At 38.0% G+C, this 8358-nt stretch overlaps 1 long non-coding RNA gene across 1 annotated transcript; it reads right to left on the bottom strand.

Annotated features, from left to right (window-relative positions):
* Positions 1 to 239: 239 nt before the first annotated feature.
* On the bottom strand, positions 240 to 6443 carry LOC107208246. The gene is made up of 2 exons (XR_001523135.1): positions 6321 to 6443; positions 240 to 1778 (listed from the first exon to the last, which is right to left on the bottom strand). It is a non-coding gene; the product is annotated as an uncharacterized LOC107208246 (long non-coding RNA).
* Between the last annotated feature and the right edge of the window lie 1915 nt (positions 6444 to 8358).

Raw genomic sequence — 8358 nt, 5'->3', positions numbered from 1 at the left:
GAATCCCAATATATCTGATGATCCTTACCTTTTCAATTTTTTCAGTGATTTCAGCACTGAAATTGAAGGTTTAATTTATTAAGCAATTTCTATCAGTGGATCCTTAATTCCTTAGTTCCTGTTTGGTCTTATGGTATGACTGAAATATTGAAATTTCTTGTTAGTTTTGGTTTTTTGCTTGTATGTATTTTACACCTTATGTTTATCATCTGAGTAGAGTGCAATGACATTAAAATACATTTCAGTGTCTGCAGCTCCTTTACTCAGGATCTTCAGCATATAGGAAAGGAACTCTGGAGAGCAGAAGTTTCTGCATGGTACCTTCTTTATGGGTGTCAAAATATGAACTGTTTTCCTCGATTACATTTATCAGAATATATTAGTCTCTTGTGTTTCTGTTCTCTGTTTAGATGAATACAATTTAATGTAAACCATATTTGGAGATGAATAATGGACTGTAGGAATTATAAAATTGGTTCCTGTAACTTTTCCTTAATAATTCCAGAATATTTCAGTGAATATTCCTGGTGATAAATGAATGTCTAGAGGAGGAGGAGATAAGTGCAGACATTTGTAAACTAATTTTTTTGGTTAAATGGGCAATCAGGTAAAACTCAGTTCTGTGCAGATGGAAGCATACAGCTGTGGATCACAAAAGTTCTCTTTTAGCCTTAATTAAAGGAATAGCATGAGCTTTGTTGGGACTCAGATTTAGTGCTAGCTCTCTGCTCTGAAGAGATAAAACATTTCCATGGCATGAGGAGTTTAATCTGCTGGGCTATCTTTGTAAGTAGCTTCAATTTAAATTTCTTGTACACCTTTTTTCCCCCCACTAGTCTATCTTATTAGTGTACAAAGAGAAAGTTATTAAATAGTTTTGGACCTTTCCAAAGCTTATCTAGGAGATATTTACTGGTAATGGAAGCAGATTGTTTGACTTTGTGAGAAAAGAACAGATTTCAGTGAAACAGGCAGGGGGAAATTACTTGCACGTATGTAGCAGTAACAGGTGTTGTGAACTCATCCATCATCTCAAACAGCACTCAGGAACAGACAACAGTTTCTTCGTAGAACACTATCAATAAGATATCAGGAATTTATTACTTTGATAGGAGGAGAGGAGAAAGAAGTGAGAGGGGGTCATAAAGTGAATCTTAAGTGGAACTTAAAACCTTCTGAACATGGCATCTAGATTATCTTTTTTTTTTTTTTTTTTTAAGACACATACATAGGACATAGGGATGGCTCTGTTCCTACCCCTGTCTTCCCATCACACAAACCTTCCAAAATCTTAGTTGGAGGCAGGATGGAAATACTGAATCTTACCTCAGGAAACTAATTTTTGAAAGACCCTGAGTACTCTGATGAGTTTCTGATTAATTTCTACTCCTGAAGGAAGGTGCATGTGTGCTACACCACACAGACTGGCTTTGCTTGAGACCATGGAGTGAGTGCAAGCTGAATGCTAATGAAAGGTGAAAGACTGGCAGAAGAGAGCAGTGCAGAGGGGCATTTAATATGTCAGCAGAGGAGGTTCTCCTTACTGAAACTCATTTTTTGCACGAGGAACAGAAGGATGTAGGGAGGCTGATGAACTGCAGAGCCACATGAAACACACTTGACAGGCCACATTCCATTTGGAGGGAGGAGAAATCAAGGCTTAGTGGTCAACTGGCTGGTCAGATCTTGTGTAGAGGAGCAGTCACTCTTTCTGTCTTCCCAGTGAGCAAGTGCAGAATATTTTCCAGTTTTCAAGTTGACTTTCATCAGGAAGAACACTGGGCAGGAGAGAAAAGTCAGGTAAAGGCCATTCAGAAATAAGTATTTCTGATCATTTTATTAATAACTGTGAGAAATGTAGCACCTGGCAGGAGAGATAAGTGGATTTTCCTAAGCTCTCTTATAGGCAGGTAAATATTGTTCTGGTTTATGGCACTAATAATTAAACAGAGCACTAGTCTGTCTCTTGGAAATTTGAAACTTAAGGTGGTTGGTTTCTGGAGGCATGTAATGAAATCTGAACAAAAACTACTTTACACGTAAACTTAGTAATAAAAGGCTGAATGTATTCTGTCCAGTGGATATATTTCAGGAGCATGTATAGCACTGAAATAACATGTTTTTTCATTGTCTTCCAAGTCATCTAGGCACTACTCTTGGTAAATATTGCAGTTCTTAAAAACAGACCAAATAGACTTAAGATCTGAGGAATACTAATTCCTTTAAGAACATCATCTCCCTAGTGCAGTTTTATGAATAATAGATTAGTATAACATTAATTAATATTTTTGTATCTTTTATACAACGTGCCCATAGTTTGTTAAACAGTATACTTATTTAATGTACTTAGATCACAGTAAAAAATAATGCTGTGACCCTGGAATTGGAGTACCTATAATTCTGGGGAAAGTAGTAGCACCTGGGACTTCTGAGAAGTCCTGACTTTCAGAAACTGGCTTTAAATTAGGCTGTGAATGCATTTGCAGTGGAATGCAAATCTTATTTGTGTAGTGCCTGTACCAAGTTCTATGTCTCAGACTTTGGCTTCTGGGTACTTCTACCTTACAGGGAAATATGAAGAGATGTGCAGGTACCCTCATTAACTTCAAATTTATGTTATTCTCATCCTAAAAATGTTACTCTTTCCTCTGGTCACCCCAGCCAACAATCCAATTAGACTGAAGTGCTTTTCAGTGGCCCAGACAACAATGTGTACAGCTAAGATGGAGAACTGCTCACAACCTCTGGAAAACACCATGGGAGCATCAATAGGACTTGGTGCTGCTGCTCTGCTTGGCTGGCTCTTCTGCTGTGGGACTGTGCTCCCTTGGTGAGTTCCCTACCCAGTCTATGGTTTTGCTGCTCTAACTCCCAGTTTGCCTCCTCTTAGGGTGCAACTGCCTCTTGCTTTCCCCTGAAGCTTTTTGTAGGTGCTCTCCTCACCTCTTCCTATAAACTAGCAATAACTACTCCTATAAAGAAGCTGGGGGCTTGAAGTGCTTTTCAGTTAGAATGTGGAGGCTTTTCAGACCAGTCTGATTGTCTAAGGCTTCTTCCTATAGATATATAGTTGTGTAGGGCTTTTCTGTTTATTTTTTTGTTTTTCTTTTCTAAGGGTGGGGATGAAGGGGAAGGATTTTGCTCCTATAGCTCACCATAAGAGACACTTAAGAAGACCATGTTCTTTCCCTCTGGTAAGGCCTGGACAGGACATTCACTGACCCTCACAAGATCTTACCTATGAAAAGCTTGCAGTAGCTCCAAGACAGGTGATTGCTGTGTGGATGCATAGCTTGTCCTAGCTGCTCACTAATGTCCCAAGAGGGGACAGAGCACTTGATAGGTGTGAAGCTAGGGCCAGGACATTTGTAATGTGCAGCTCAATCATGCTTCTAGCAACCTCTGTGCCTTGTTTTACCATTAACCCACTCCCATGTCTGACACAGGGGCATCAGTTGATGGGAGGTAGTGGCTGAACAATAGCTATTGATTTTTCATTTCATATTAACAGCATGGCAAGCTCTGATAGTCAGAGTAGGATGCTAGTATAGACATTCCTATCTGGCTATGAAAGAAGTTTCCTTGCCTTCCCTGGACCCTTGCCTCGTATAGGTTTCTCTCATTAAGGCATCAGACTATACTATATATGTATGTTTCTGATTTTTTTTTTGTCTTGGAGCAAGCACCTGTTCAGCTTAAAATAGATAATTGCTTATCAATTATTTAAGCAAAGCACACTGAGGGAAATGGCAAACAATGAATAACAGAAGTAGGATGGAATAGAGTGGGAATTCTTTCTGGTTGGAGATCAGTGTTTAGACAAGTACAGAGAGACACTGGCTTCATTTGATGGAGAATTCAACAGTCTAGGTGGTTTTCTTTAGAAGAAGAAATATTGACCTAGAATCCTTTACTAACATCCTGCTAAGATCTGTTTTAGTGAAGTCACTGGCACTATACTTGTTAAAAATATTGAGAAGAGATGAGATATTATTTTGAAATTTCAAAAGTTTGCAAAACTTTTGTAATTTTGCAACAGATCCTAGGATTTTGGCAGCAAGTTAAGTGGAATGTTTATATCATTTCTCCTGTAGTATCAGCAGACTTAAGAAACTAGCAGAATTCAAACGAAATAGTTTTAGCTAACAATGTTTCCACAGCATGAATTTTTTCCACAGCACAGGTTGTTACTTCAAGCGCAAACATTTTAGTCTTTTGCTTTTTTTATTCTGTTGCTGTTTGATTTTATTCCCCCTCCCTTTTGGCTGTAGATGTTATTTTTCTCTTTGCCTGGCCTGTCTCTGCTTGTGGACAGCTTTGCCTTGGCTACTGCTTCCCATGTATTTCTGAAATCTTGGTACCTGCACAGAGAATCTTCTGCTATAGAGATGTTGAGGATGTTTCTAGGTTAGGCTTTTTTGCTGCTTGCAGTAATAGCACTGCTGCTATTACTAGAAATGATTATATCAAAAAGGGTACAGTAAATTATATATGCAATACTACAATAGGCAGTACTAGCAGTCCAAGTCTGAGCTCTTGCACTGTAGTCTGGAAAAGTAAGGATTGCTTTAAACCTTTGAATTTATAGTATATTCCTTTACCTCCTGTGATAGTGTTTGCCTTAATTGCAGCATGGCATTTGGTTCTTCAGGTTCTGCTGGAAAGCTGAAATCCACAATGTTTCTGTTCCCAAGTCCCTCTGACTGCTCTGCATGATAGGGGTATTGAAATCCCATTCCTGGTCTGGGCTATTTTAGCAGAACCATTTGTGAAACTACAGCCTGAGTGGTTTACAACGTAAAAAGGGCCTGTCCTGCCTTAAAAAACCCTTTCTTAAAAAGAACAAACAACTTTTTTTGGTTGGTAAAAACCTCAATCTCCACAGCAATGATAGAAAGCTTTAGCTCTGGGGCTTTATAATTGTTATAGGATTTTAAACTAATCCTGATCCTTTAGCAAAAGGTTGATGAGAAAGTCTTCAGCTCAGATGACCATATCAGTATGTCTAAATGGTCTCATACATGGGAGGCAATTCTGCTGAGAACTTCAAATTGAATGCACATTTATCTGAAAGTGGTCTATTGGCTGGAGAACTTGAAAAGCAACTATGATCACATTTCAATGTATTGCAGTTTGAGCAACCTGTGCAAAATGTAAGCATCCCAGAAATACCACAGCTGTTTTTTGATTCTGCTAAATCTTTGAGATGAGCTAATTAGAAAATACAAGTTACACATGTTAAAATGAAACCTCTGAGAAAACATCTTCCATGCAAGACCTCAGCATATACTGGGAAACTCTGAGACCTGGCAGTGTTTTACAGGTTGGACCTGAAAGCCTGAAGCATTCTGCTTGCAGAATTTAAAAAGAACCACCCTTAAAGCAGGCAGACCCAAGTTGGCTGGCTAGTGAAGGAGGTGAATCCTCACTTTATCTTATTTGACTTTGTTGCTCACAATGTTGAAAGCTGCCTGCAGTGTGTGGTACTTTGTGCTTCTCCTTAAGCCTCAAATGGTTTCATGCCATTCTTCTTAGAAGCTATTTAGTTGTTCTGAGAAGCCATTTAGAGAATTTTGAACTACTGTGATGATATGATTCAGTCCTAGAGTCACTCTGAAGCACAAAGGCCCTATTGTCCTACCATGTTACTGAAATGTTGTAAAGGAGAGCTCACTACTTGTAGTTTTGGAATAGTTTCTCACATTTCAAGCATGCCAGCCAAGAGGAGAATCCTTACTAAACTATAAAACTTCAAGATGAAACCTCCTCAGGGCCCTCCCTGCAGAGTGTGCACATGCCTTGGGTAAGGCACCACCAGTACATGGCTGTGGTTCTTCTTAGCCAAACGTCTCATTTCCAGGGCTGTCCACCTGCTTCTCAAGTGGACACACGTATTCATTAATAAGGAACTAGGTTTTGTTAAAAGGTTTTATTAGGGTTTAATGGTCTTCAGAATTTAACACCAGTTTCACAAAAATGTGGCGTTAAATTAGGGCTGTAGAGAATTGTTGTCCTCCCAGCTAACCTAATTGGAAGTATTGCTGTGGAATTGTACTGATTTATCAATATTTACCAAATGCTTTAGCAACATCATCAGCTTTAGTTGCATCCATCCTAAAATTGCATTTCAACAGAACAGTTATTATAACAGAAGGTAAAATTCACTGAAATATAACACATACCTTCATAATCAGAACAATGTTTTAGAGGCTAGTAGAATTGGTCTAGCTAACTTAGTTTCTGCTGGATTTATAAGTGTCTTATTTCCTCATTTTAAATGGAATAAAATGTTAGCTGAAATTCAGCAAGTATCTACTTACAGTGAAGTTGTGGTGTTGTGTGGGAGAAGATAAAGCTCCTTCCTTCTTCCCTTAGGAATCTGAACATCAGCAGGGCACAGCTGACTCGTTCTTCCTGGCTGACTGGGCAGAGATCCCTTGAGTAGCTGAGGCACTATTCCTACCGTGTCACATGTGTTTACAGGCAATTACATCACATTCTCTGGACTCTATCATTTCTTATTCTTAACTTTCTGCCGACTTTTTTTTTACCTCGCGTTACTTAATATCTCCTTTTTTATAATTACTAAATGAATTCAATCAAGGCTTTATTGATGTTCAGGAAAGACAATAGTGTTTTCATTAATATAAACAATTTCTATACAAAAAGGATTCAGCTTTGTTAGTAGGAACTATTCTGTAGCAGGGTTTCCTGTACATCTGTGCTAAAGTGGAGCACATCTCATCCCACTGAGGGAAGTGCAACACATGAAGCTTTTAGAGAGGACCTAGAATATAGAATATAGAAGATGGCCAGATAAATACATAAAAATCCCTTTATCGTGCTGTAATTTGTGTTGAAGAAAACCATTTTATAACCTGGCCTGCCCTATCAGCATGAACACAATGAGAAGGCAGAGATGGTTGTTGGTTTGTCTTTATGTAATGTATATATAAAATGTGATGGAGTTAATTTGAAAAGTTCCAAAAGTGAATTTTTAACTGTGTGACATGATTTCATTTAAAGGAAAATACTCCAGATGAGACATACATAATAGTCTATAAAATCTACAAAGTTAAATACTTCTGGTGAACTTTAATCAGTTTTAATGTTCTAAAAGTTTTAAGTTTAAAAGTTTTAAAGTTTTTGCAATTTGACAGGATGCTTTTATCTCATAAAATATTTGTAACCTCATACCTGAGATCTGCTTTAATGTCACTCTGTTGTGACATGTCCCTTCTCTGTCTACAGGATGGTGCAGCATCAGTTAATCACTCTACAGGTAGCATGATTTAAAACAGTTTTATTAAAGTCAGTATTGAGCTACGGTGATTCACACTTGTTGAAGATCTAGTCCAAAGTTCATAAAGTACATTGAAATAAGGGATAGCAGTTATCAGAAAAATGCAAAGTATTCTATCAGTGAGAAAAATGGAAGAAAATGATCTTCCATTTTTAACAATGGAAAACACAGAAGTCTGAAATAAAATACTATGAACATCATCAATATGCAATGACTTCTGTTTGTCTGGTACCAGTTCTGTAATTTGTTACATAGTAAATTTTCCTGCTTAAATTTAATCTGTCTCCTCCATTCCATATTAACAATAGACTAATTTGTCCTTTTGGAATTAAAGTTGCTAGATTTTGGGCATGAATAGAAGTTTTTCAAATCCTTTTGCTTTGGTCTAATCATTAGAAGTATTTCAGTTGAAAAGTGAGAAACTGTTTGAAATGCTATTTGTACTTTCCAAGTGCTTGCTCAGAAGAGCTGGTTTTTTCATGCTTGGTTTTTCTGGGGGAAGTGAACCTCATGTTCATGCTCTCATGACACTAAGTATTGAGAAGAGGGAGGTATTTCAGTGCCACATATGGTGAGTTCTGTCAATCTTGAAACTTGGCCATTCTGTTTGCTTTTGCTCCAGCAAGGTATCTGGGAATTTGATTTGGGAACCTTTGCCAGGGGTCTGGGGACTCAAATCAGGAATGATGTCTATTTAATCTGGCAGAGAGTGAATGACTGATGTTGAGCATAAGTAATTAATGTTGTGAAATTTTAAGGTGCCATTAGTTCTGAAACAGTGCTTACTGTCAGTATTGTTGAAATACTAACTTTTTGAGACATAGAGGGCTCCCCTTTTGAATATTCTTGGATAAAGCATAAGGTAATCCCTCTTGTAGGCATTATGCATGTGCATCCCACAGTGAAAAATGTGTGTCCTTGGGTCTGGTGGGACAAATCTTCCCTTGGTTACCTGAGAGAAAATGCAGAGTAAAGTCATAGCTATTGCTGATTTCTCCAGTACTTGGTGATGCAAATGAAGGCTGAATTCATTCCACAGCCTGTATCTGTTCTTT

This window comes from Parus major, chromosome 8, assembly GCF_001522545.3.
Source record: "Parus major isolate Abel chromosome 8, Parus_major1.1, whole genome shotgun sequence".
Lineage (NCBI taxonomy): Eukaryota > Metazoa > Chordata > Aves > Passeriformes > Paridae > Parus > Parus major.
This window is presented reverse-complemented; position numbering and strand designations above follow the sequence as displayed.